Source organism: Mastomys coucha, unplaced genomic scaffold, assembly GCF_008632895.1.
Source record: "Mastomys coucha isolate ucsf_1 unplaced genomic scaffold, UCSF_Mcou_1 pScaffold11, whole genome shotgun sequence".
In the NCBI taxonomy this organism is placed as follows: domain Eukaryota; kingdom Metazoa; phylum Chordata; class Mammalia; order Rodentia; family Muridae; genus Mastomys; species Mastomys coucha.
In genome coordinates, this window is record NW_022196893.1 from 16502763 (window position 1) to 16524158 (window position 21396).

At 49.8% G+C, this 21396-nt stretch overlaps 2 long non-coding RNA genes across 4 annotated transcripts in view; one reads left to right on the forward strand and one right to left on the reverse strand.

The window, feature by feature from the left end:
* The first annotated feature begins 2361 nt into the window (after positions 1 to 2361).
* LOC116077349 overlaps positions 2362 to 21396 on the forward strand; it is a 62232-nt gene continuing 43197 nt past the window's right edge. Inside the window, exon 1 of one of the 3 annotated variants that reach the window (XR_004113213.1) lies at positions 2362 to 2963. This is a non-coding gene — a long non-coding RNA (uncharacterized LOC116077349). Of the gene's footprint in view, positions 2964 to 5049; positions 10340 to 13046; positions 18401 to 21396 lie in introns of those variants that run through there. The other 2 variants (XR_004113211.1, XR_004113215.1) reach the window with 2 other exon arrangements.
* On the reverse strand, positions 10758 to 12975 carry LOC116077360. The gene is made up of 3 exons (XR_004113217.1): positions 12750 to 12975; positions 11324 to 11409; positions 10758 to 11242 (listed from the first exon to the last, which is right to left on the reverse strand). It is a non-coding gene; the product is annotated as an uncharacterized LOC116077360 (long non-coding RNA).

Genomic DNA, 21396 nt, shown 5'->3' on the forward strand with positions numbered 1-21396 from the left:
TTGGCTGTCCTGGAACTCACTCTGTAGACCAGGCTGGGTTTTTTTTGGACAGGTTCTTACATAACCAAGTCTGGCCTTGGACAGATTATGTAATCAAGAATGACTCCTAACTGTCCTAGTGATAGGATTGTAGGTGTGGCCACAAACTCCTGTTTGCAGTGCTGGGGATTAAACCCAGGGCTTCAAGCACACCAAACCAATACTCTACTAACTAAGCATATTCCCAGCTTCTCCTCTTCCTCCTCCTCTTCTTCCTCCTCTTCCTCTTCTTCCTCCTCCTCCTCCTCCTTCTTTCTTCCCTCTTACATATTCTCCCTTTATTTTTGAAGAAATTTTTTAATGATTCATTTTATTTTTTTTATGTGTATAGGTATTTTGCCTGTGGGTATGTTTGTCTGTGTACCATGTGTGTACAGTGCCCCTTGGAGACCAGAACTGGGTGTTAGATTCCCTGGACTTGGTGTTGCAGACAGTCGGAAGCCCCCATGTGAGTGCTGGGAATCAAACCTATGTCCTCTGGATGAGCAGCAGCCAGTGCTCCTAACCATGGAGCCATCGCTCCAGCCTCAAGATTTTTTTTTATCTTTTTTAAAGATAGTAGCCATATCTGGGCTGTGAGGACCAAGCTGCTTCAGACTCAGACACGAGCCTGTTGCTGCTTCCTGAGTGCTGGGATTAAAGGTGTGTGACGTCATGCTCCACTCTGGAGATTCATTTTTAAGTGTGTGTGTGTGTGTGTGTGTGTGTGTGTGTGTGTATGGTGCCTGATGAGCCCAGATGAAGATGTCACATTCCCCGGAACTGGAGTTATAAGCAGTTGTGAGCTGCCTGATGTGAACCAAACACACGTTTGGTTTTGACACAGTTTCTCATTGTGGAGCCCAGAGTGCCTCGAATTCACAACTTTTCTACTTTTGATTCTGGAGCACTGGGTTACAGGTGTGAACCCCACCCCCCAACTCCTTTGGCGACAAACTGAGCTCCAAAGACAAGGAGTGCACGAGGCAAAAGAAGCCGTGCTCCAGGAAGACAGCATTTCGGATGCATGAAAAATACATTGTGGGAAAACCAAACCAAAACAAAACAGCCGGGCGGTGGTGGCGCACGCCTTTAATCCCAGCACTTGGGAAAGGCAGAGACAGGCAGATTTCTGAGTCCGAGGCCAGCCTGGTCTCCAGAGTGAGTTCCAGGACAGCCAAGGCTATACAGAGAAACCCTGTCTCGAAAAACAAAAACAAAAACAAAAACAAACAAACAAAATTGTGGGCTTGCAGACACCGCTGTCCCTATGGCCGCTTGCCACGGCCATGGTGAGCCCCACATCGGGGCTGATGGCAAGCCTTTGCTGACAGAGTTCCAAAGACAGCAAAAAACGTTCATGATCTGAGGACCAGAGAGAAAACTTGGGCTGTAAGAGCTCCCCCTTTCACAGCATTATTTCAGGATTCACGTGCCAGGGTGGTGACCTCGTTCGCCATAATGGCACCAGCAGCGGGTCCAAATTCGGGGAGAGATTTGAGGGTGAGAACTTTGTCCTGAACCATTCGGGTCCTGGCATCTTGTCCATAGTAAGCACTGAGCAATAGTCCCCAGTTCTTCATCTGCACTCCAAGGCCCGAGTGGCTGAGTGGCAAACATATGGGCTTTGGGAAGCTGAAAGGAGACATGAACATCCCAGAAACCATTAGGGCAGTTTCCGGTCCAGGAATGGCAAGACCAGCAGGAAGGTCACCATTGCCGACTGTGGACAACTCGGATTCTTCCGACTTTCGGGCAGCTTACCCACCAGACCATTCCTTCTGTAGCTCAGAAGGGTGCCCCCACCGAGTCTCCCCACCAAGTTCTCTGGCTTCCATAGTGTCCTCATTTGCCTCAGAGTCTTACAGTCCCCCATAAAGTCAAGTTTATGATTGTGAATAAAAACTAAGTAAGGAAAAGAAGGAAATGAAAATATGAAATGGGGTTCCCGGTAAGGATGCCAGCCAGCCAAGAAAGCAAGCAGGCTTCCCCCTTAAAACGGAGCACTGGATTCAATTGAAATGCCCACCCCACTTCTATGGAATTTCCCCTGCTCTGCAGTGGAGTCACTGAGACAGGCTGACTGTCTTGGGGCTTGTGGATACACCGGTTACTTTGAAAACAGTGGGACGCGTCATCCTGCGCTCTTAGGACAGGATTTCCAGCTTCACTGGTAGGCAGTCCCCCCTCCCCCCACTTCCACACACGAAGCCCGTGGGGATGCTGGGAACACACTGTAAAACCTGTGGAGGCCAAGGTGTCTCTGGGCTCTCAGAATGGTTGCCACACTTTCTTAGCTAGCCCTGGCTCCACCCACTGTGTCGCTAGCCCCGTGCCAGATAGGTAGCCGGTATCGTCACAGGCTCCAACGCTAAGCTCTTCCCCGTGACCTGTGGAAACTGACTCTTTTACAAAGAACTGAAATGAAGAGATCCACTTAGCAGTGAGGGGCCGACCCCCACCACCACTCACTTTTGTGGAAGAAAAGAACATGTCTTTCCTTACCCCACCCTCACCCACGTCCAGATCGGGGTCTGGGCCCTTCTTATTTTCTCCCTAGGAAAAAGACAAAACAGAAACAGCCTCTCGGGTATCATTTCAAGTTCTAAGGCTTTCTGAGCGGCGCCTGTCCTTGCAGCTAGCATTCTTTCTCCTGTCTCCCGGCCGGCCGGGCTGCTTTCTGTCTTTGTTGCCAAGCTCAGACGTCCCTCCTGAAATCCAGCCCAGCCTCCGCGAAGCCCGGAAACTTCGAGTTCAGCGACTGTGCACGAAGTTGGAGCGGCGAGGCCAGAGAAGAGAGGCGTTAGCACCCGGAGCCGCCCGACTTTCGTGACCCGGACTACGGCAGAGCCTACTTCTAGGAACCTCCAGACAGTCCTGGCGGTGGCCATGAACTTGACCCCGTGCTCCTCCCGCCTGCATCGCCCCGGGCTCCGGTTGACCTGGTAAAGGCTCTGCCCTCTGCTCATCCCAAGCCGAGGGTCTGGGGTGGGGTTAGCGGCTGAAGCTCGAACAGCCAGGGACACGCCTTGGGGCCACCCTGGGGTGCAGTCTGGGTCCTAGCCCGTGCAGCCCAGCCTCGCACAAAGGAAGGCTGCAGAGTTAGGCCGCGAATGCTCCGTTGAGACAGTTTCCTTCCTGCAGCCAGAGCTCTTAAAGGGGGGGGGGGGGGGAGATCATGCACTTAAGCTCTCTGCTGGGTGTTTTTGTTGCACATGGCCCCTTTTGGGATACAGTGGGGACGGGGAGGAGTTAGCCTTCGTAGACTGGGCTGGCCAGAGGCAGTAGAGTCAATCGGGACTTCACTGCCAGAGTGGCAGTGGGCATTGTTTTGGATTCCCTCCAACCCACCCCCTGTGAAAAGACCTGAGCTACTTCCTGTAGCCTGAAAAGTAGAACAGTGGTCACTGCTACGCTACCCGAGGTCAGCCAGAGTGTAAGTGGGCATGGCCAGTGCTAGAGACACAGGCAGCTGTGGACAGAGGGTCTAAGGGGGAGAGATACATCGGGACCCTGGAGAGCCTGCTCTCTAGATTCAGCCTCTGAGACCACTTGTGGACCCCACTTCTCAGCACCACCTCCCTTTATCTAGAATAAGCACTTGCCTGAAGAATGACCTGGTATATGTGTGTGAAGAGTCTCTTTGCTCCCTAATCCACAGACAGTGGCAAGCTCTCAGAGATCTGCCCTGGGATGGCAAGACTATAACCAGGCACCGCAGCCATTGCAGAGATCACTGGCTAACTACTACTGCCAATATTGGCCAAGTCCTCAGCTATCTAGAGGTCAGCTGGAACCCATAGATGTCCCTTGGGCACCTGGGACCACAGAAGCTGTGAGAACTTTGGGGGTGGGGGAAACCCAGATATGAACTAGAGGTCTGGTACCCTTGGTCCCAGCAGACTACCTGTCCTTAATACCCCATACCCCCTAGCAGGTTCTCAAACTAGGGTCTGGAGAGAAGAATGCCAGACATTCATAAAAATGGAAATATTCATGGCAAGGTGGGGGTGGCATGTCTTTAATCCCAGCACTCAGAAGGCAGAAGCAGGTGGATCTCTGTAAGTTGCAGGAGAGCCAGGGCTACACAGAGAAATCCTGTCTTGAAAAACAAATGAAAGAAAGAAAGAAGGGAAAGGAAGAGAGAAAGAAATTACAGGACAAGGAGGCGTCATCTTCAGGCCAGGCTCTTGGACATCCATGTTCAAAAGCAGGCTTCCTGGTGTCTTGGCAGCTTATTCAGAGCCTTGAAGAGGAACCCACCTAGACCTGGGAGGCAGATGTGTGCTCGCTCACTACACTTCATGGGGAAGTTGAGTTGCCCTCTCAGGCTAGATCTGACTGTGTGAGATGATTCCAAAGTTAAAGTCCCCCTCCCCCCAACAAGATCCCCAGCACTGGAGAGATGGTTCAATGGATTAGAGTGCTTGCTGGCTGGGCATGGTGGCAATATGACTTTAATCCTAGGGCTCGGGAGGCAGAGGTAGGCGGATCTCTGTGAGTTCAAGACCAACTTTGTATACATAGTAAGTTCTAGAACAGCCAGGGCTCTGTAGGGAGCACTCTTGTCTCAAAACACGGAAACAAGCAGAAAGAGGGCTTGCTGCTCTTCCAGAGGAAGGTTCCAGGGTTCGGTTCCCAGCATCCATTTTTGATGGCTCATAACCACCTGTAATTCCAGCTCCAGGGGATCTGATGGACCTCCTCTGGCCTCCACAGGTAGGCACGCATGCTCATGCGTGCACGCGCTCGCACGCACGCACACACACACAATTACAAACATTTCTTTTTTTTTTTATTTTATGTGTATGAGTACGCTGTAGCTGAACTGATGGTTTTGAGCCATCATGTGGTTACTGGAAATTGAATTCAGGGCCCCACTCACTCCGGTCAACCTTGCTCGCTCTGGTCCTGCTCGCTCCAGCCCAAAGATTCACTGTAGCTGTCTTCAAATACACCAGAAGAGGGCATCAGATCTCATTACAGATGGTTGTGAGCCACCATGTGGTTGCTGGGATTTGAACGCAGGACCTTCAGAAAAAACGGTCAGTGCTCTTAAACTCCTGAGCCATCTCTCCAGTCTTCTTCTTCTTCTTCTTCTTCTTCTTTTTTTTTTTTAAAGAAGATTCCAGACCTATATTGGCCCCAGAACTCTGCTCATGATGGTTAGATGCCACAAGGGAGACAGGATGCAGGAAGCAGGTCTGAACTTGAACTTTGTTTATATCCCAGGTGGTCAGAGACATGGTGTTGACTGCCCGGGCATTTGTGTATTGTTACCCTGGCAGGGTCATCTCTGGACACACAAAGCCTGCCTCTCTGCATCCTAGCACTACCCCATCTTAGAGGAATAACATTTGCATGACTTTCAGTGTCCTCCCTGGTTACAGAGTTCTGCTCTCTGGGAGGGTCGAGATGATATTTGCATCTCCTTGCTAAGTTCCTTGCAAGCACCCACCAGTGACTCAGACATCAGATTGGTAGTCAAGAGACCAGGCTCCTGCCTCCTCCTCTCTTGGGTCATCTGTTTTTGAGGCTGCTCAGAAAGTTCTCTTTTGGCAGTTTTTTTTTTTCTTCTCTCATCTCCTTCCACTGAGCCCCTCCACCAGGGAGCTGCGAGCCAGGGAGGAAGCTGCCCTGGGTAATGCCAGCCTCAAGACCAGGCTCTCTATACCTACATCCCAACCAGTGTATCTCTTTTATAGACAGCTCCCAGGCTGCTGGCCCTGAATGCCCACAGAGACAGGAAGCTCTCGACTTCTTTGTGGATGCTGTTGTATTACCATTGAAGGAAACCTTTCAGGTAACCTTCAATGTTGCTGTTACTCAAGGGGGAGCACAGATAGGGAGCAGGTAGCAGCTCTATGCCTCACTGAGGAAAGCACTCCTAACAAGCTCTCAAGAACATAGACTCATTGGCATCTCTATTAGTTACTATTTACAAACCTGAGCTCCATTCCCCCCCCTTTTTTTTTGCCAATACTCCATTTAGTAACCCCAGGTCTGAGTTGGTGACCCCCACTTATCTCCTAACAAGGAAGTCTCTTCCCCTGGGGACATTTATCTACTCTAGTTTTCTGGAGTTTAGAGTCCCAATTCTGGAAAAATATGGATGAAACATAAGAAAAAAAGGGGGGTAGAGGGGAGTCATGGAGTGGCAGAGCGGCAAATCTGGGAACCACATGCAGAGAGGACATCAAGGTCTGGCTATGTGGAGCTCTGTGCACTTTGTCTCAGCCTCTGTTTACTGTGGCACCTCAGTGGAGCAAGGAAGTGTGTTCAAAAGTGGATTAAGAATTTCAAGATGGTGACAGTGATGGATTGAACAGAATGTAAGGCCCTTCTGAGCTCAGGTGCTTGATGACTACCAGGCCTGTGTGGTAGCAGATGGTTCCAAGCCACAGAGTCAAGCAAGGGCTGTCCCTGTACCTGTTCATGCTGAGGCAGCCAAACTGAAGACTCACCATTCCTCTTTCTAGGTGTGTGTGGGCATGTATATGGTGTGTGTGTGTGTGTGTGTGTGTGTGTGTGTGTGTGTGTGTGTTTGTGGGTATTCTATGGTAAACTTAGATTATTTTGGATCCTCCCAAAAGAGGAAAAACCACCTCTTTATTACCTTTGAATCCACAGATTGCGCCCACTGGAAATAGCTCATGCATCCTCCACAAGAACAAAACACATTAATGTCTGTTTCGTACCTCACCTCATGTGTACCCCGCTAAGTAACTGATCTCAGCTCCTTGGCCTACATCAAATGATGCAGCACTACAAACTGATGGTCAAGGCTAAGGGGAGATCCGTGGGTGCATTTCCCCAACCAGTCTCTTCATCATTGGATGTGAAGATCCTTCCCAGACTCCTTTGCTGTTAACCATAGCACAGAAAGGACACATGCCCTGCTTCCCGAGGCTGTGAGCCCAATCAAGAGCCCCTGTCAGCCTGCTAAGGGAGAAATTTTAGATTTGGAAGCTTCTTGAGGGTATCTGGAGTTTCATGTGGCCCAAGTGCTTCAGTCCCCTGACTTTCGTGGGTAACAGATTGGTGTCATATCCCTGGCACCTACAGTGGTCCTTTTATCCAGCATCTTTGGAATCCCATGCTGGCCATTGAATGTCCTGCTGCTCTTGTGGTAGGGGATCATGGGAATACTCACAAAGCTGACAATGACCCCACCCACACCCTGTAACATCAAATTATGGAGGGGATATGGGAGACCACAAGTGGTAAAGTAGGCGGCCTGGATCCTGGGACTCATTGGGTAGGGTTGGAATGAAATAGCTTATTGACCACTCATGGACAGTACTCAGTAGGTAAATGAGCCATGTCTGTGGGGTGGCTGCCATGTCTTCCTGGGTCCTCACATTGTTCTTCACCTTCAGGGCTACTGAGGTTGTAGCCAGAACAGTCAGGGGTTAGAAACCAGGTGGTGGTCTCACTGGGCTGAAAGCAAGGTGTTGTTGGGTGGCTGTTCTGAAGGGGAGAGCCTTTGCCCCCACTTTGAGGGCTTGGGGGAACATTTACGGAGTAATTGTTATGTGTCAGGTTCTTCATGACCCCAACTTTGTGGGATGGAGAGAGTGGCCCCTGGATGAAGCCCAGGTGTGCCCCATGTTTGTTTTCTCCATCCTCTGATGGCTGCCTGCACTCCTTTGCTCCTGCCTCCAATGCCGGTGATTCTCTCTGACTAAAGGGCTTGTGGGTAGTCCAGGCCAACCTTCTATTCCAGGTTCTTAGCTTCATTATGCACCTCAGTCCCCTTTGTCTTGAAAGGTGACACATACGAAGTTTTGAGAGACTGAGCTCTGAGTATCTCAGGGCCATTATCCTGTCCAGCAAGGGTGGGGTCAGGAGTAACCTGATGTGTCCTGGAGCACTAAGGGATGTCACCCTTGTCCCTACCCTCATCTCCCCCTCCTCCCCGTTCCTCCTGCCCCCTTTCCTTCTCTTCTTCTCTGCTTTGAGTATGAACTTAAGGTCAGGGAAGCCAGGGACACAGAAATCTGGCCCCAGAGCAGACCTCCCTCCCTATTCTTGTTGCCCTGTCTTTAGAGACACCAGCTTCAAGACATTCTCAGTACCTTCAAAAGGGATCTGGGGCAGGGAGACACTATGGAGTGTTTTATATGCATCAGGACCCACTTCATCTCCCCAGCCTCTGTGAGATGGAAAGCACAGCCCCTTCAACTCATAGACAAGGAATACAGGGCTCTCAGAATGCAGCAGCTTGTCCACAGAGGAGCCTCATTTCCTGCAGAGAATTCCCCCCTGCCTCCCAGGCCTGGAGTTGGCAAAGAAGCAGGTCTGGCTGGGACTGTCCCAAGATCAGGAGGACAAGGTCCCTGCATCCCAGCAGAGCCTGTCTGCTTGCTGAAGGCTAGGAAGGACCCAGCATCACCTCTTATGGTGACACCCAAGGCACAAGCTCAGAGAGGAATATTGATTCTTCCCAAAGACACAATCACTGGGGTGCTCTTCTGTATGGGCCATCGCCTGCCTAGGCCGCCTTCTCCCACTTCTTTACAGGGACACTGCACATGTGCAATCTCTGGCCACTGACTCTGAGGGACAGTCTATTAGGGGTGGGGTGGCTCATCTTTGAGGGTGTCTGGTTGCCTCTCTACCTCCTGGACAGGCACCAGCCTACTGTACCAGTTTGTGATTATAAGCCAGGGTGGGGGTGGGGCACAAGTTCAAATCCTGTGACCCTATTTGGGGGCAACTGATCACTCTATATCTAGAGTTGCCTATCTGCAACTGGGCATAGTAGGTAGACTACCCCAGGGCTCCCCACCTCTTCCAAGGAGGCCCTTGCCCAAGGGCCATCTGTACATACTCAAGGGCAGTGGGTGCCCATGGCCATAGGATTCAGGTCAACTTCACAGCAAACTGACTGCTGTTTGGGTCCTCCAAACTTATTTTTGGGGGGCCAAGCTTCCTGCTGGAGGCTTTCCTGGCCTCACTGTTTCTCATCTCAAAAACTAATATCCCTAGATCTCAAGAAGACCCTCTGGTCAGCCAGAAACTATACTATATTGTCTCAATCCCAAGGGAGCACATACGAGTCTCCCCATTTTACAGATGTGCAAACTGAGGTCAAGGAAGGCCAGATAACTTACCTCAAGTGAAACAGCTGGCAAGGTCAGGGCTGACTCGAAATGATGGCTGGGCCCTAACCCTGGGGTTGTGGCCTTTGGGCATATAGTCTTCCCTCTCTCACTTAGCCCGCAGCCCTAGACTCCGTCCAGAAGGGCCACAGGCCTCCTGTCTTACTGACAGACCAGGCTGCCTGCTCTCATGGCCAGACTATGGAGCAGCTTCTGGATTTGGAAGGGACCTGTGTGTGGTTTGGGGATCAGTGAACAGAGCCCCATTGCAGCTTGCATGTGACGGTGGAGGCGAGCATGGAGAAGGCTGCGTCAGTCTGAAGTGTCCCACTGTGTATCTTGGACATAGCAGATTTGTGTGTGTGTGTGTGTGTGTGTGTGTGTGTGTGTGTGTGTGTGTGTGTGTGTGAACCATATTGGAACATAGGAGAGACTTCCTGGGTAGCCTCTGGAGTCAGGTGGCCCTGGACACAGGAAGGTGGCCAGTGTGGGCACCCGCAGGGTCCCTTCAAACCATCTGCAGCAGTGCCCCCTCTGGGCCTGGCATGGGAGGAGTTAAGCCGCTGTGGGCACCTTGGCACCGTTGCACTGACCAGAATGTCCGGCTCCCCACCCCCACAGCTTTTCTTCCTCTTTGCCTTTTTCCTTCTTAATTAATCATACGCTGCTGCCCAATTTAAATATGGAAATACCCAGGCTGAGGCTCTGCAATTATTCATGAAGCCAGGCCTGCTGTCCAGGCTCTTGGGCTGCAGGGAACATCATGGCTTCGCCTCCTTTCTGTGAAATTATGTGCACAAAGGCAGCTCCTTATCTGGGTGTGTGAACTAAATAAATAAATAAGGGCTTTTGTTTGTTTGCGGGCTCCTGCACATGACTGTTTTGACTAAATCACTCGTGTTGTCTGCGCCTTTATGGGACTCAGGAGACAGGGAGTGGGATGTTGGGGGGGGTGGCGAGGGCTAGAGGGGGGTTGGCCGCTGGGCACCTGGGGCTCGCTCCCTCCCTTGGCACCAGCTTCTCTCTAGCATCCCCCTACACACACTCCGCTGGAAAGTTCGCCCTGCCCGGGCTGGGCTCCCAGGCAGCCTGGCACAGTGCCAGGCTCGCCGCAGAACGCGGGCAGCAGGGTGGGGCGAGCGGCAGAGGCGCGGAGGACGTGGCTGGGCGCCCTGGGCACGAGCAGGACCCGAGGCCAGGGGCCAGGGGCCCAAAAGGTGAGGGCACTCCGGGTGGGAGCACGGTGAACCATGGGGGTGGGCAGACAGTGCAGCCTGGCTGGGAGCAGGCCTCGTGGGAAGACGCGGGCTGGCGCAAGAACCATGGCAGTACCAGGCCGTCAGCATACAGCATGTCTTGCCCTCCTCAAGCCGGAGGTTGCAGCTGAGGGGGGGGGGTCGTGAATGCGTGTGCATGGGGCCTCTTCAGGAGCAGCAGCCACGGAGTGGAGCCTCCGCTGCAGGGCCAACCGCTGTAGCCCAGCCCAAGACGGCCAAGCTAGGCAGGCGGGGCCCAGGGCTGTCAAGGAGAAAAACATCCCAAGGCCTGCAAATTGCTGCTCTCAGCTCCCCCCCAACACACCCGCCCCTTCTCCTGCTGGGGGTGGAAAAAAAAAAACAGTGCTTCCTCTAGAGGCGGATGCAAACGGATGCAGAATTTTAACCATCTCCTGCATCAACCAGGCCTTCCCCAAGCAAAGTTTGCCGGGAACTAGGCAGAGGCACCATGGGAAAGGGGTTGTGGGGAGCCTACATGCCTTTTCTGTGAGATACAAGGAAGCTGAGGCTTCTTCAGCATCCCTTACCAGAGCCAGGGTCTGGAGCACCGCTGAGGGTGTGGCTTTGGGGGCATACTGTCTGGTTCCTGCACAGGCCTGATGCATTATGGTGGTGGCAGGGTGCCAGTCATCGGCGCTGTTATTACCAGGCCTGGGCTTTGCTCTTAGGGTTGAAGGTGTTGACCAGGCCTTCTTGGAAACCGGATGAGAAGTCGGTGGTCTCAGTTCCTACTGACTTGGACCCTCCGTGGGATACTGAGCATTTCTTCTAGCCGATTTTTGTGCTTTAAGCATCCTCTGGAATGCTTTCTGGTGGCTGGTGGGGGCCTCCCCCATTGTCTCTCTAGGGGGAAAGGGAATAAATTTTAGGGGACAGTGGTCAGGGGAAAGTGGTAGGCTTGCTCCCAGAAGGGGATGTTTGTACCTGGCTGGCAAGCTACAGAGCTTCCAGTGGTGGGTATGGGGAGCTCCCAGGGTGGCTTGGGTCCCTTATTTTCATTTCAACTCCTTCTAAAATTAAAAGAAAAAATGGATATGAAATAATGAACGTGTAATGTTGAACCCAGCCTGTGTTATGCCCATCTCTGGTGCATTCATAAAATAGAATTTTTAATAGTTATGCAGGAAGGGCCCCAGGAGAGCAACAGTGATTGGATAAGAAAAGAAAGAGCTGCTCATAAGCAAGTCTTGTCTTTCCTGGGTCTGATGGTCTGATGCCTGGCTCTAGGGGTACCTTGGAAGCCATCCGGGGCCTCTATGAATCTGGCTTCTCTGGTGGCTGGCAGGACAGGTAACTAACTGTCTTGGAGAGGAGCCATGACCTGGTGGCTGTGTGTGTGTGTGTGTGTGTGTGTGTGTACACGTGTGTGTGCGCATGCTCCTGGTGTTCCCCAATATTTGAAGGTGTACGTCGCAATCCTCAATATAGGAAAATGCCAAGTTGAGTCAAGAGACAGTGTGGCCATGAGTGCCTGGTTTTCCTGAATCCTGAGAGAGGAGTCATTCTGGGCTGGGGAGCCCTTGTCTGTTTTCTCCCAAGAGAAAAAAAGGTTTCAAGTCTTCTTTCTGGACCCTGGGCTCGTTCCTGTCCCAGGCCTATCCAGTAGAAACCTAGTGTGAGCCCCAGTCACAGGCCTAACAACAATCGTACAGGTCCTCGCAGCCATGGTTTGTAAACGGGACCGCAGAAGCAAGAGAAGCCACTTAGCTAATAGAATCCATTTGCTGTAACCTAGATCCCAAATAGTAATTTCAACGTGCCACATGGAATTACTAATGAGAGACATCTTACTTTTTCCCCTACGAAGTCCTCAATACTCTAAACATATTTTCTGCAAGTGTCCAGACTTTGATCTTTCTCAAGGGGCCAGGGCCCAAGAAGGTGGGCAGCTTGCTGAAGAAGGTGGGCAACTTGCTATAGTGGGCAAGGCAAGTTGAGCTGGTTTCTCAAAGCTGGAAGCTTTCTTTTGCCCCTCCCCACCCCCAGCTCTGCTGGGTGTCTCTTCCTGGCTAGGGCAGGGGACTCCTCTATTGGATTGTCAGGCCCCCCAGCAGCCCTGAGAAAACGGATAAAAGGGGACTCAGGCTGCAGGTTTCCAGGGCAAAGACAAACTGCTGGAAAGGGCTCTTCCACTGTGCTCCCAGACGCCAGGGGACCACACAAAGGGCTGGCTTCAGGCTTACAATGGTGGGGCGGTTAGTCACTGTGCCAGGGCAGCAGGCAAGCAGACAGAGCCCCCTGTGTCTGTGCCTGTCAGGCTGGGCCCTATAGCTCCTGATCCCCTGCCTGTGTGCCTTTGTCTGCACCCCACCCTGTTCCCCAAGTTAACCCTCTGCTACCCAACACATACCTGGCAGCCTTTGATGGTGCACTCCTGCCAGGCTTTGGTTACCATCAAGCTACCTTGGGCAAGTCACACTCCTTCTAGAAGCTGGGTTCAGACCTGTAAATTTTCGTTAGCCTCTCTGGGGGAAAAACTATTGGCAGGGTCTCTGTCACGGTGACCTCACTGTTGCCCGGATTTTCATGTTAGAGAACCTAGCATGCCAGGCTCCCTACTTAAAAGATCCCACCGGAAATCGGAAAGAAGGTGTGGTCCAAAGATGGGGAAGGAGGGCAGGCAGAGCTGTGAAGGCTGAAGGAGTCACCCTGGAGTGGGCGTATGTTTCAGAGTGAGCGGACTGATGTGAATATTTTAATCCTATGTGTAGATAGATGGATAAGATAAAATAAATTAATTATGATCCCGCCCTGTCTGGAGACTCCCTAAAGCGCTCTTGCAGTTAACCTCAGCATTGCTAGTCGGCAGTTACAAGTGAAATCTCTCCCAGGCCTTGGTCCCAAAGCCTCAGATGGAATTGGCATTTTTCTGTGATTTGATTGTTAAATTATTGATGGTTTCATAAGGTAATCCTCCCCAAAAGGTATAAAGCCCACCAGCAGCCCCTTCCTGCCTTTTAATTTAAAAATAGTCTCAGCAGAGATTTTTTTTTTTTTTTTGCATCCTGGCTTTTGTTTGCTAAATTAAAATGGCATGTGTTTTTGTTTTAGAAAGCAGGGATTTTTTTTTTTTTTTTTTGCTATGCCCAATGTTAAGGAGAGGAAGTAAAATAAATCTTTTGAAAGTGTGCCCATCCATTCACGCCTTAAAAATTCCAAGTCCCGGGCATTCTTATTTTTCTCTTTGAGTTGGAGGAAATAAGTGTGTATTCATGTAACTCACCTGTTGATTGTATTTTTTTAAGGTTATTTGTTTTATAGTCTAATCCACATTGAGCTCGGAGACTATCTTTGGTTTCTAGCAAGGCTGGGTCTGTACACTCTTTGAGAGGTTGGTGCCTCACAGGTCCTGGGCTGGCCAGAGTCTGGGCCATCAGCTCGTGGGTCAACACACGTCTGTGTGCGACAGTTCAAACTGCCTCCAGAAAGCCAGTAGTGATGGGAGACATATGCTCCGCACACAGCATTTTGTTCTGATTTATTTTAGGCCATTTAAGATGCTTTTAGCACGAAGAGTGGTGGATCTCACTCACATTCTGAGAACCATTGGATTTTTCAAGCTCAAGTACTTTTTTTTTTTCGATCCAAATTTAGGAATTGCCTTTTAGAGTCGAAAACAGCACTCGGGCACTCCTTTTAACCCACTTTTAAAGAAAGATATTTAAGCCATCCTCATTGGATCGGGAGACCTATCCCTGCAGCTGGAGTTCAGAAACAACCCACTATAAACAAGTGAAAAACAAGATATGCTCTCACAGGGGTCAGGGTCTCGGGATTGGAGTGTCCTTAGACATACACTGAGTCCTGGTCCGTGCACAGTTCTTCCTTCTAAGGCTGTCATGTTATCAGGAGGGAGAATATCAACCCAGCCGAGACACTGCCACACTCTACAGGGCCACTAGTCAGACTCACAAGTTGCATCGTGCCCTTTGAGTGATAAAGGGACCCGGGGAAATACCATTACTTTAAGGTAAACCTAGACTGTCTTTGTTCCCTGTAGTTCTGCCCTGGCTCCAGGCGCTACAATGTGAAAACAGTAGAGAGAGACAAACAAAACTCAATAGGAAATACATTGACTCTCCAAGGAAAATGGCCGGGAAGCTGTTAGAGGGATACAGACTGGAAAGGCTCCTTGAAACCTTAAGGTGCTTCATTCCTCCTATAAACAGGAGCCTGCTCACTGTAGCTGTTGGGGCTACTGCAGGCCAGAGACACCAGCAGTCAGTGTTGGCGGATCTCTTGGTTTCAGTTTCTATTTGAGAAATAGAAGCGTTCCCTACAGGGTCAAGGGCTCGAGATAGGTGATGTGAATTGCTGTAAACTAACTTTTTTTTTTTTAAACTGTGATAACCAGTGTTTGTATTAAATTCATAAATAGTAGCCATTCACACATTTCATTCTCCATGTGAATTATATCTTTTTGATATAACATAGTAATGTAATAATAATGACAATATAATGCATCATGGATACATTGTAAACAATTTAGATGGTACAGAAATGAAAGCGAGGAAAGGTGTTTGTGCTGTCCACGAAGCGACAATCTCTGCTCACATCCTCCCCGGCTTCCTCCTGCTTGACTCTTGCAGTATCTGTTTGCAGATAATGCCAATGCCTGTCTGCTCTGTTGTCCCTGTTTCTTTGCCCTTCGGTTCCAGAGGCACTTCTTTCTCTCAGGTGAACCCGATCTGTCTCCTCCAAGTGGCCAGATATTCAAGTGGCCCTAGACATTCAAGGAGAAGGCCTTGGGCTCCCTGGCACTAGCTTTCTTTCCCGAGGTTTTGTAAGCCCAGATCTGGCAGCCGGACCGTAATCAGTCCAGCAGCATACAGCCGTACTGCAAAGCTGAGGATGTACAAAAGCTCCCGGTGCATGGGAGTAGAGGGGCCCAGAACCCTGCTATGAAGGTGGACAAGGGCAGGTGAGGCTTCCCTGGGTGAGGGTGGGGGCAGGCAGGGAACATGGCCGACAACACAGGGACCTGCAGCATGGTGCTATGGTAAACAGCAGTATTGGTGTTTGGATCCTGGGCAAAGTAAGACAGTTGAACCAGATAAAGCAGGCCTCTTGTTAGCTGTGAAGTGTCCCTCAGAGCTATTGAGATAGCTGTCTCTAAGGTGTCCACTTTACGACCTTGACTTAAATCTACCAAGTGGTAGATTGCCAATGGAGTCAAGAGGTTTGCAAGTGGGAATACACCAGAAAGGTTAATGTAAGGATCCAGTCCCCAAATGCAGTGTCAGAATTAGGCATGTACCTCAGCTGGTCCTACAAATTAGAAAAAAAAAAAATTCCACAGAACCAACGAATGTATACATTGTAAATGTATGTATGAAGTCAGCTAAATTCAAGAGAAATTTCAAAATTGTTAAATGCTAAGTTCCTTGCTGAGAACTAGAGATTTCTTTTTGACTTTCTTTCTTTCCTTATTTTTTCTTTTTTTTTTTTAAAAAAAAAAACTTTTTAAAAAAGAGATTTATTTATTCTATTTTATGTGCATGACTGTACACCACTGGCACCCCTGGTGCCCTTGGAGGCCAGGAGAAGGCATCAGACCCCCTAGAGCTGAAGTTAAGATGCTTTGTATGAGCCACGAGGTGGGTGATGGGAATCGAACCTGGGTCTTCTGCAAGAGGGACTCGTGCTCTGAATCACCAAACCACCTCTCCAGCCCTTAGAGATTTCTCAATAGCTTACACTGCACACAGATTTTACAGTCAGGTTTGTGGGTCGCAGTATTAATAATCAGGGGAGAAAATAGCAAGAGGATGAAGTTCCCAATACAAAGGGCAGTAAATTATCACAGAATGAAGTAGTGGCATGGCATATCACCCTAAACATAGTGCCAACAAAGAGTTTGTGGTGGCTTGGGGAAGTACAGATTTGTGACAGTTCCCTAACAGTAAGTACATATGTAAATTATGTTATTGTGTGCATATGTTCATTGGATACTAGTGGAGAAGGAAATATCCAGAATATTAGGATCTACCTATGCCCAGATTTTCTTTTTCTATGTATTTTGTATTTAACCTGCACATACATGCATGTATGTGTGTGTATATGTACATATATATATGTATATATATATATATATACTTTCTACTTAAATTACCTATCTTAACATGTTTATGTTTTATTCTCAGTGTTTAGGCTTTTTCCTGCATTCCTTTAAACACGTGCTATTTCATAGTCGAGATGATTTTTTTTTTAAAGGCTTAGGAATAGAAATATAGACAGGTGACAAGTTTCCCCGTACTTGTTGGGAATAGACGGCAGGCAGCAGACATATTCGTTAGGCCAACATATACCCTCCGGTGAGTAAATATCATCTGCTCCCCTGTAGAAGATGTTTACGTTGATGGGTTATCAATCAAATACTTCCTGGGATCCCTAATCAAACACAAGTGCTTACATAACCAGAGTGCAAAAATCTCAATTAAAATTTTATGGGACTTAGGGAGAAGTGATTGGTGTCCCCTAAAGTTTAGCATGAAGAGGAAGGGGCATTCTCCTTGGGCTCTGAATGCTTCACACTGGCTGTTTTGTGTTTAAAGTCAGTTTAGAGGTGTAGAAACTTCGGGGTGATGGAGAAGTAAATGAATCTTGGATTCATGGTGTCAAATAATAATCTTAGCTGTCTATTTATAGTCATCATCTTCTTTAAAAACGTCATTTTTAAGGTTATGTTTACAAGAATTTCTGTGTCTCAAAGGTTTTCTTTCACACGCAAGCCCCTTTCGATTCACATCTGGGTCGCGTGGCTGGTTTCAAGACCAAGGGCCTGAGTTTGTTTTGGTTTTGTTTTTGTCAGTAATGTTGCAGAATTGATTTTGTAATATGGAGAAAATCTGTTCATGTGTCTAACTAAAGAATTTCTTAGCCTTCAGGCAGGCTCTTCCTTTAAAAAAACGAATTCCTGGGTCCTGCTGGATGGAAAAAAACCGGCAAAATTCTGTCTCACGTTGAGCCAGAGAAGTGTCAGTGTTCCTTTGGTGTAAAAGGCTTGGTGAGGCTCCCTGGAGTGACCCCTGCGCGGCGGGGATACCAGGTCTGCAGGCTTACGGTCCTCAGGGTACAGCCCGAGCCTCAGTTTCCCCAGGGGCGCACAGTGAGCGAGCTGCGGCCTGGGAAGGGCCCGTGCCCCTGGGAGGTCCAGGCTGCGGGTCTGATCGACCGTCAGGGCGCGACCCTCTAATCCGCTTTAGTCAATATAGTGTGTGCTCTGCTCGGCCGAGCAAACACCGGAACAAAGCAGCGGCCGGCAGCCCGCGACTCCTGACCCCGGGGTCGCGCCCTTTGTTCGCCCTCAATGGGGCTGCCCGCCGCCTGGCCCGCGGCTAATTGGGGCGCGTGCAGCCTTCGCAGCCCGTGCCTGTGCGCGGCTGGCCTGGACCTGGACATGGACGCAGACCCCAATTTGGACACCCACTCTGGGCACAGACAGGCGCTCAGTCCCGGACATCCACACACGGACCCTGGAGCCTGTGCAAAGCGAAGATTAGACCAGGACACTGGACATTGACCCTGGGCTCAGACGAGGACCCAGCTCCGGACACTTCTGAACACTGACGCGGACCCCGACCTGGATCCTGGACCCGATCCAGGGCGAAAATCAGACCTGAAATATTGACACAGACCCAGTTGAGACCGCAGATTCCATTCCAACACCCACACAGACACTGGATTCAAACCTAGACCCGGACCAGGGCTACAGACTTGGACCTAGTCTCTGCCTGACAGACACATGCATGCCTGCCTATGGCTCTGATCGCCGTCCCAGCATCCAAGCGGTCCCCAGCCTGACTATAGGTTGCACACTGGGCTGCCTTGGAATTCAGTGCTGCACTTTGAACCCTCACCCTAGGACCTGGTGCCTAACGTCTTGGCTCATGGCTCAGCTCTGGGGCTACCTGCAGGAGGCGCGCCAGGCCAAATCCTCTTCATCCAATGAGCTGGTGCTCCTAGGACCTGCTTAAGGGTCCCAAGCAGGTCTGTGGCCAGGTGAGACATTGGTCTTCTTAGTTTGTCACTTGCCCAGGAGTCGTTAAGGATCTCAGCTGGTTGGATGCAGATATGAGAGATTAGTATTTTGCTAACCCTTTTCTGCTCTTTACCGATGCTTGGAAGTCTGTTTATATAGTAGGAAAAGATAAAATCCTCTGTCCAGAAAGCTGGACTCCTCACCCTTCTCCACACATCCTTTCTTTCCCCTCCAAATTACATCTCCAGTGGAGAGTAATGCCAGGTGACGCTAGCATCTCACACCACGCACACAGCAGGCACTGAATTCAGGCCCGATCGCTCTGGGCCCCGTCTCCTTTGTTCTTCCACCCATATTGGACAAGGCTATAATTTTTATCCCGAGAAGCTTTTAAGACTTAACTCCTCGTGTTTTGAAAATGGGCTTTATCTATTTTTATAAAAGGCACTTTCTTGTAATTAGGTGCATAAAGAAAACAAGCAGAGGGACTCTTAGAAGCCATTGCTTTTGAAGATGGCAGAGAGTCCTTCAGCCCCTGGCTCTTCTGGGCAAGGTCCTCTGGCCGGATTCTCAGTTATTTCAAAGTTTCGTTCCTAGCTTTATTGCCAGGCTTTGCCAGGAAGACTTTTAAGATGTGGGTTTCCTTTCTGAACGTGTTGTTTGCAGGGTAGAAACTGCCTCCGGGAAGGCCAAGCACTCTGGAGTTGCCAGGACATGCCTTAGCATTGAAGGCTCCAGGATGGGGTCCTGCCACGACTAGGAGTTGAGGAGGCAGCTGCGCGGGGTAACTTTGCCTGTGTGCAATGGGCCATGGCTCGGAGGCGGCACCATATGGAGATGGCTCTTGCATTTGGGTCTCCCATCAGTTGGCTTATCAAATTATCCTCGTTCTTCAGGCCTTCCCCAAGTCTTAGTTCCACCAGTGACCATGCATTGACCTAGCCTTTCTCTTTTCTGAGACAGTTAGCAATCTGCTGTAGATGGTGGCCTTGGTGGGATGCTGGGGATCCTGAATACCTTTGGGTCGGGGACCCCAGGAAAAAGTATTCTGTGACCTTGTTGATCAGAGGAGGCCTTCAGGTTTCCCACCCATTCGAGTCAACCGCTCTTCTTTTGAGGCTGAGACCATGGAGCAAATACTTGCCAGGCTACAGAGTGGCTGTAAGCAGATATGAGGCTGGGGACCACTCTGGCTCACTGGTTAAGAAGGCTCCAATGTCAGGGGGAATGAGGGAAGAGCCCTGGAGAGATGATCCCTCATTTCAGGCCAGGGGGCTTTCTTATGAGGAGTCTCAAAGTCACAGTGGGGAGCACGTGTCTGTGATTTTTATACCTCAAGTCTGGTTTTGAAGAGGTGGTCAGGATGACCCTTTCAGTGGGAGCCTCGGATGACCAAAGCTGGCTTCACGGCTCAGTTTGGGGGAGGTTTGCCCAAGCTGAACCAGCTTAAGGCAGTTCTGGCCTGAGGTTTCAGAGGAATTCTGTTTTGTTGTTGTTGTTGTTGTTGTTTTGTTCTGTGTTTTTGTTTTTGTTTTTGTTTTCTTTCTGGAAATTGCTTTTATCTGTGAAATAAGTCTATAAGTGAATGGTGATGCTTTTCTTTTTCTTTTTTTTAAAGTGCGTTTGTGTGATAGGGGTTGAGGGCCCAGGTCTGTGTAATATCCAGCCCAGTCCTTATTCTCTGTCAGCTGGGCCTCAGCCTTTCAAGGTCTGGTCATTTTTGTTGTTCTTCTGGAGTTGGGAGGGTCAGATGCGATGAGGTGGAAGGATGCTGTGTAAGTTAAAAGTGCTTGCTGTATCAGCCACTCAGTCACTTCCACCTTCCGGAAACCCCCCTCAACAAGGAGGCAGTCATTTGTGCTTAAAATGCTTAGCAGCTCCTATAGTATCCAGTGCTTATGGGATAGCAATGCTCTTGTTGATTTGAACCGTGTCAGACACCTCTGTGCTGGCTCTAATAAAGGCGAGGATTGAACGTGGGAGAGGAAGAATCTCAACTTCTCGCTTTAAATATGATAGCAAAATGGCCCCAATTTGGGAGACTGGAGTCGATGCTCCCCTGGGGTACCAGATAGCCGTTTGTCTGTCCACGGCCTTCATAGTTGTACCCACCCCAGCAGAGGGAATTGTCTTCAGTCTGAGCCTGAGCCTAGTCTACACACTTTGGCTCTACCAGTGTGGCCTTGGGGCCCTTGAAGCTCAGAGTGGCTGAGCCAGGAGCTGGGCTCCCATTCACAAAGCACAGCTTTTATTGCGAGGAAAGCTCCACCGTGTCAGGCATCTGTCTGTGATCTAGGTTGCTTTTTAAATTTTTTTTTCTGGCTTCTTTTGGGTGTTGGCACAGGTGTAATGAGAAAGGGTGTAACTCAGGAGGCTACAGATAGGGCCTGCCTGCACCTGGCTGAGGGCTGTCCAATAAGGACCTCAGATTGGCCGCTGGGCCACAGAGGAAACCAAAGTGTTATTGCTGCACACACACACACACACACTCACACACACACACACACACACACACACACACACACACACACACGTGCACGCTACCTCTATGAATCGTACACTTCACGTTCTCAGTATTAAAGTCTGAGGCACCAACAGGCTGTCTTAAAGTCTCTCTCAACCTGTCTGCCTCAGAGAGGTTTTATTTATAATTCTTCTTATCACATCAAAGAACTCCGTGTTTCTCGAAGACTGTTTTCAGGACAAGTGTTTTGGGGTTTGGCTACAGCCGGTTAGGTTTTCTGAATCTGCGGCTCCAGGTGTGCCCCCACAGGTTTTCCCCAGCTCACAACATTTCCTTGTGAGCCTTGGGGACCTGCTGTAAATTCAATGTCCAACCCAGGACAGATTTCCAAGTTTAAAATTTTAAGAGGGAGAAAAGGAACGGGCAATACCTCTGTCCACCACCTCCTCTAGAGAGGAAGTCTTCCGAGCAGAGCTCAGCCAGGAGGCAGACCATGCTGAGAATTTCGAGTACCGAGCTGAAAAACTGGTTAATGGGTTAGGCATTCACAAC